This window comes from Corapipo altera, unplaced genomic scaffold (assembly GCF_003945725.1).
Source record: "Corapipo altera isolate COAL_440 unplaced genomic scaffold, ASM394572v1 48b, whole genome shotgun sequence".
NCBI lineage: Eukaryota > Metazoa > Chordata > Aves > Passeriformes > Pipridae > Corapipo > Corapipo altera.
In genome coordinates this window covers 17,350,123-17,358,007 of record NW_020884884.1, presented here as the reverse complement: position 1 = coordinate 17,358,007, position 7,885 = coordinate 17,350,123, and positions in this window count along the sequence as shown.

Sequence of the window (7,885 nt, the reverse complement as noted above, 5' to 3'; positions counted from 1 at the left end):
AAGGCCCTGCATAGCAAAGACACAAAGTATAGTATATTATAGCTGAAATTTAGGACCAAACCATCACCTAACTGCACATCTAATTGAGAAATTGCTTGAGATCTTTTACTGGTATTTTCTTCTTTCTGTTGCTTGATATTTAATACTGTAGGAGACTTAATGTTTATGGTGACATTAGCTTCTATTTCTGTTATCTTCAGATGATATCTTTTGCTGTCCTTCAGAAATACAGGAATTGCCCCCATGTGGTTACACCCAGGATCAGGTTACTCTAGGTTTTAGGGAATTTACAAGGCCTAGGAGAGCATTCATCCTGATTAAATTTTCAGTCTAACCTTGAACAGTTTGCCGAGCTGAAGATCAGATATACGGTACTAAAACAATTCAGATATAGTTATTTTTGTTTTTATAGTTAATGGAATTCTAATTTTCCTTCCTTATGTCAAATACAGGTGGTTCTTCTGTTCAGATTGCTTATGCAATTGCTTTGTAAGTTTGTAAAAGTATTTGCTGCTCCTGTGTCTTAAATGTCAGCTATTTCTTAGGCCTCAAATATAGTTTTGCAATAACCTTCATGTGTACTGCCAAAGGTGTTTTGCCACATGCATGGAGTGATGTACATTTTCTTCAAATAAGATAAAGATCCTGAGAACTGTTCATTTTCTGGAGCAATGTAAAAGGCTTACTGACCTTTTGAAATTAAGTGTAACTGAACTCCAGTATTTATTGATCTGCACAAAAAACTTCCAAATACCTTGAATTGCTTTGTAATGTACTCCCACCTTCTGGCATCATGTGAAGTATTGAGCATCAGAAAGTATTTTGGTTATGCATTTAAGAATGGGGAATGTGTGAATGTATATTTATACGGATTCTATGGGTTATAATGACAGGGTGCTAATGCCAGGTTGCAAACTTCATTTTAATTGCAGGGTCAGTCCTTACCTTCCTCCCCTCTGTTTATCTCCTGTGTGGACTGTAATTTGAAGATGCTGCAGTACAGGGCTGCCAGTGGAAGGTCGTCAAATTCAGGATTGTTTCCTTGTATGTACTATGATGAGCAAGATAGAAGTAGGTGGTTTATCTTCTACATCAGTGCATTGCATGATTGAGCCCTCAATGAGTAGCATCTCTATTTGTGGTACAGTGAAAAGGTGTAGGAAGTTGAATTTGGACTATTTTGCTTCTTAAATGTTATGAGATATTCAAGGATTAGGGATTCATTTTGAAGTCCAATATTTCTAGGCAGTTTGCAATGACCTCTAAAAGTGAAATGAGGTTTTTGGTTTTTTAAAAGGCACCCTGACATGAAGAGCAACAGACCACCAGTGGGTCCACGTTAAGTTACTGGCCTCATGACGTAGCCAAGCTATGTTCCTGATCCAAATAGTTTGCAATACTTTTTCCTGTATGTTTTCTTGAACATATCTTGAGGACGTTCACTTTCTGGCAGCCTCCTCTGGAAAAGCTACCTTTTTGCATTCTGCCAGAGGTCATAAAACCAGTGACAGCCCTTCTCAGCTGTGCTGCTGTTGTATGGACACTCCTTACAGCTCTGCCTTGTGGCTTCTTGAAACAAGAATGGATCACTGCTTATGACCCACACCAGAGGAAGTAGGCGATGTGTTTCATGCTAACACAAAATATTCTTGGGTAGCACTGAAGAGTTGCACACCCAGGCAGCCTCTGGGCATTTCTCTGTATGGAGACATTCACTGTTGTGCTGTGTTTGCAGTATTCCTTGAAGGCTTTGTGAGGTATGAAAGAACAGGGTATGATTAGCAGTCATAAGTTATGCCTAGTCAATTCTTGAAGTTTTCTTTGTGTCATCGCAGTTTTATTGTGACTTTGAAGTTGCCTGTCAGGGAATGAGATCACTATCTTAAATGTTTATGGAAACCTTTAAATGGGTCTGAGCTTCAATAATAACATTGTAGGATGCCCACACCACAAAAACAGTATACATACCTTCTCTCCTTTCCCTGTATCTAATATTTTTTTTAAGATTTTATTTAGAAACTTCAAGTAACAGTAGTATTGGAAACACTTTCAGTTGAAATTGCACCAGGTTTTTGGTCGTAATATCCAGAACTGGAACTCCAGAAGGTGGGAGTGGAGCTGGGGTGGAGCTTGGCAGCTAGAGGTGCAGTTCCATAGCCCCATACCACATAATCTCAGGCTTGCATAGAGATCCTAATCAACTTATTTTGTAAATAAAAATCATATAGCTGTGTTGGAGACATCTTAGAATAGAATATTTCAGTTGGAAGTTACCTACAATGATCATCTAGTCCAAATGCCTGAGCAATTCAGGACTGACCAAGTTAAAGCATGCTGTTAAGGGCATTGCCCAAATGCCTCTTAAACACTGACAGGCTTGGGGCATCAACCACCTCTCTAGGAAGCCTATTCCAGTGTTTGACCATCCTCTCAGTAAAGAAATGCTTCCTAATGTCCAGTCTAAACCTTCCCTGGTACAGCTTTGAGCCATTCCTACACATCTTATCACCAGGGAGAAGAACTCAGCATCTCACTTTCCCTTTCCTCTCCTCAGGAAGCTGTAGAGAGCAATGAAGTTATCCTCCTTTGCTCCAAAATAGCCAAGTCCAAAGTCCTCATCTGCTTTTCGTATAACACTCCTTTCAGCCCTTTCACTGGCTTTGTTGCTGTCCTCTGGATGCATTCAGAGACCTTCACAACCTTCTTAAATTGTGAGGCCCAGAACTGCTCAAGTATTCAAGGTGAGGCTGCACTATCTCTGAACTGAGTAGAACAATCACCTCTTTGATTGGATAGTTTGATCCACTCCAGGATGCAGTTTGCCCTCTTGGCTGCCAGGGAACACACTGTTGACTCATACTGAGCTGCTGCCAACCAGCACCCCTTTTTTCAGGGCTGCTCGCCAACCACTCCTCTCCAAATAATATTTGTGTTCAGTGTTACTCCATCCTGGACACAAAAATCTGGCATTTTGACTTGTTTAATCTTATCCCATTTATCACTCCTCCATGCTTCAGTCTATCTGGATCCCTTTGTAAGACAACTTGTCCCTCAACAAAGACAACAGCACCTCCCAGTTTGGTATCATCAGGAACTGTGTTAATGGTTCATTCAACTCCTGCATCCAGATTGCTGGCAAATATATTGAACAATATATTGGCTCTCAAATTGAACCAGTGGTCAGCCAGGTGTAGCCCCATTCAGTGCATCCCTTTGAGCTCTGCCATTCAACCAGTTCATCACCCAGCACACCATGAACTCTCTCATCCTACAGCTGGACAACTTCTCCAGAAAGATGCTGTGAGGGGCAGTGTCAAAAGCCTCACTGAAATCCAGAAAAAGGACACCCACCACCTCTTCATCCACTGGACAAGTGACCTCATCATAAAAGAGTGTCAAATGAGTTAAAGAGGACTTTCCTTTGTAAACCCATGTTGATTGTGCCTGATGATTGCATTATTCTTCAAATGCCTTTCAACAGTACCCAGTAGAATCTTCTCCACAATTTTTCCAGGTACTGGGGTTAGATTGACAGGTCTGTCAATTCACTGGCTCTTCCCTCACAACCTTCTTGTAGACTGGGATAACACTGGCCAGCTACCAGTCAGCAGGAACTTCCCCAGACTCCCAAGACCTTTGGTAGCTAACTGAGAGAGGTCCTGCCATAATTTCCACTTGCTCCTTAGTACTTTGAGATGAATTCCATCAGACCCCGTGGACTGATCCCCCCATTCAACTGATCCCTTACTATTTCAGTGTCCACAAATGGAAAGTCACTGTTCCCACACTTATGGTACCCCAGTTTAGGGGACTGGGCAGCCAAAAGTTTATCTTAACTTTCCAGAAAAGTTTACCTGGAATTGTGGTGGAATATTCTAACCAGATTCTTACTAGAAAGTAAAATGTTTATGAATAGATATATTTTTTAAAGTATCTAGAGAACCCCTTCTGTGTGGAATATTTTGCACATGAAAATCAGGATCGTACAAAGACTTATGTGGTGTTATAGAACAATCCCCCAGCATCTGCTTTATAGAATTGAATTACAGAATCTTAACTTGTAATCTGGAGAGGAAAAAAAAATATTAGATACAGCTAGGTCAGTCTTCTACTCTTATCTTATGAAAAGTTTATGAATTCATTGTCGTCAGATAAATAGGTTAATTCCTGTGAGTAATAAGCTAGAAAGCCATACTTCATCTGCACTAATCTCAGTGGCTAATACAGAAAATGATGAATAGTAATGAAAATATCTACTTTGAGTTGTTTTAAAAATTGAACCAGATAAACAACCCTTCATCAATTTCCAGTCAATTTTAGAATTGCATCATGGCTACTGCCTTGGACTCGGTGCTGAGCGTTATTTAATAAAAACTAGGTAAATTGAGCAAATATGATATCACCAGCTAAAGTTACTGCATAAAGAAGAGCTAAGGGCTACTGCAGACTTGAAACAACAGATTTATATCTGTTTTCAATGAGAATTTTTTTCCTGTTTGTTTGAATTAATAGTAAAATATGAAAGACTAGAAAAATGGCTTTTAGCAGTATTTTCTTTCTTGTATATGTCAAAATATGTCTAAAATACTAGAATCCAAGCCTCATTTTAATCAACTGTATTCCTTTGGTTATTATAAGTCATACTTGCTTTGTCCTTAGCTGCCATGTGATTCTCAAAGTCACATTTTTAAGTATGCTTTGGTGTTTTGCAATGCCTGCTAGCTGTTGTGCCTAATTTGTCCATGGGGAAGATTTATGACTGAGTAGAAACAGGTCTTGGGGAAAGCAGTATACACTCAGAACAAACGTTAGAAAAATTAATTTCCTTTTGGAAGGAAAATATTTATTGTATGTAATTATTTTCCCCATGTAATTTTTGGTAGATCTAGCATTAGGCAGAGACTATATTCCTTTTAAAACTTCAGTATAATAACCCTAATATGGACCATTGCTTTTCTGAATTCTCTGGCAGACTTTCAGGGTGATGAATGCCTCAAAAGTTGTTTTATGTATTTATTTATTTTTAATTACTGACATGCCAGCATTTGTTCCGTGATTGAGAAACTCAGTGAATGCTTAACTGACCCATTTGAACAGGTTTTGTCCTTTTGGATTTGCATGGATAAACCATAAATCCATTTGCTTGATTTCCACAGGTGTTTTTTTTCTTGGACAGTCAACCAATCCAATGAATAGCACAGAAATACCCTTTGAGATATGGGCATCCCTGTCCCTTGGGCACTTTTTGATATACATGTGGTTAACCTCTCTCCACAGATCCATCTGCTCAGGACAGCTATCAGGATAATCTTTTCTTCCACGGATCTGTCTGCTCAGGAGAGCTATCAGGATAACCTTTTCTTCCTTGCAAACTGAGTTTGATGTCTGTTTAACTCGGGAAACCCTGCTTTTTCCTGCAACAGCAGTGTTACCAGAGAGGCTGCGTGAAGTGTAAGACTTTCCAATGCAGTAGGCAGAACGGGGAGTGAGGGCATGAGGCATGATTACTGGATTCAGATGGCGTGTATAGTAATTCTGATTCTCTTACATGACCTTAAGCAAATTGTTTCTTCTTTTCCACTTTAATTTTCTCTGGGCTGCAGGCAGATAGTTTCTCCTTTAGGGGCACTTAGCACCTCAGGTCCAGCTTTATTCATGCTTTCATCCTTTGTGCAAAGCCTCTACGTGGGCCTTGAGAAGCTCATATAACTCATTGGGTAAGCTAATCTGCAGCTCCTGAGCTGTTTCTGTCAAGCCAGGGCAGCTCTATCTGGTTAAACACTGTATGCCTGCAGGGTTTCAGGTTTGATTCGAGTCCCTGTGGGTCTCTTTTCACTAATTCCAGTGAGCTTTGGATCAGGAATTTAATGCTTTGTGGGATGTTTTCAGTGTAGGAAGCATGCATTCATTCCTAGTGTTTCAGTACAGTTTTAAGCTCCTGACTAATTGCTATTTACAGGTTTTGCATTCTAATGATTTATAAATTTGTAAAATGAAAGCAGAATTATTGAGCTTTCCTGGGGAATGCAGTCCTAGGCACACCTGGTCTAATTAGAGGTTTAATTTCTCTCCTGAGTTAAAGTCTAAATCCTTTTAACTCTCTGGAGAGACAGGATAAAAATGGTAGTGAAGAAGTATTGAGCAGAGCCAATTACAGAAAGAAAAGGGTATTGTGGATGGCCATAAAACTTGCAAAGTACTACCACAGATACAGAATGAGATGACTCAGATGTTCTCTATCAATCTATCTCCATAGCAGGCTTGTCAGAGCAAGAGAAGCAGTTTTGAGGCACACAGTTTTGCAGATGTGGTTGTAGATTAATACCTTTTGCATGTGAATGTTTTTTTTTTCCTGTTGCTGCAGGGCTCTTCTAGTTTCATTTCCCTCTGAGTAATCCTGCTTCAACTTCTGACTGCTGTTAACTGTCCAACAAAGTTTAAGAACCTCCCTTACAGCTCAAGGTTCATTGTACGGTAAGATGGTAAAACAAGGCCAAGTGCAAGTTGGAATTTATATGCTTGAGATTGAATTTAGGATAAATTCAGGTCCTTGAATCCTAAATTATGACCTAAAGAGCTTTGCATAGGTACTGTTTAAACCCTGGAGGTTTCTAATTTACAAAGGGACATCTTTGCTTGACTGGAGTTTCCCGAGTGTCTTCTCTCTATACATAGTGGGGATTATCCTTTTCTTGGCAAGTGAAGCAGCTCAGATATTAAATGATGTCTGAGCTCTCTGTAAGCACAGAAGTGAAAGTGTTCTTCTGTCTCTGGCTCATAGGCTGCTTGATTCTGCAAGTGCTCATGGAGTTGGTCTATGGTAGGGGACTCCCTACAAAATACAGTTTCATGTGACTGATTTCTTTTTAATTACACTTAGAGAAGGGATAATTTTGCTGCTTAATGTGGTATGTTAGATTTAAAGTTCTGTCCCAAGAGTATGTGCTTGTGGTTTAGTGGTTAGGATGTGTAGCTGGGAGGAGGCAGTCTTTGATTCCAGTCTTTATTTTATGGTTGCATTTTAGTCAGTGCTGAATCCAAAATATGGATTTGGTTTGTCTGAAAAATCAACTTGAAAGAGGGAGCCCACTTAGGTATAAGAACAAAATAGAAAGTAAATAATGATTAAAGTGCAGTTGAAAACAGTTCTACTGTGTTCTATGCCCAGAAACAGTAAGCTATATGAAACAATGTTGTCAATCTCCGTTGTATATTTGGATTAGGCCCTCAGCCAAGAGCACTTACTAGTTTTTTGAATCTTTATTTTACAGCATCAAAATTGAGATAAAAATGCTAGCATCAGAACAGTACTCAAGCAGAGGAGCAGAAAAAAGTATGAAGGGAGGATAACTCATTAAGTCTGTTCTACATGAAGTTCTTTCCCCAGGTCAGGGAGGTGGACAATATAGTTTCATCAGCTCATGAACCATGTTTGCATAAAATTTTTCATGAAAAATTTATATTTAAAATTAAGTGAGAGAGAAACATAAATGTCTGCAGCTGTTGCTGTGCTGTCTTCTTCAGAGTACTTGACTTTTGTGGGCAGTGTGCATTTTCTCGGGTGATAATTATAGATCTTTTCACTACATCTTTGCTAAAAAGGCAGACAGATGATGTTTTTTTAGCCACAGATTATTTTGATCTTAGTTTGTATTATTTATTTCTTAAGAATACTTGTGCTCTCACTATAAGTGCTCAAATTATGGGAAGTGAGGATAGCGAATTAAGAGCCTGCATAAAAGGACCTGTATGCACATGCAACTGGCTCTATAAATTAATTTTCTACTGAGTGTTTACAAAAAACTCATTAGTTATTCTTGGCATTTTGGTGTGATGAGCTTCCTCAAAAGGATGAAAAATTAGACCTTGTCTCCTAGAAGACATA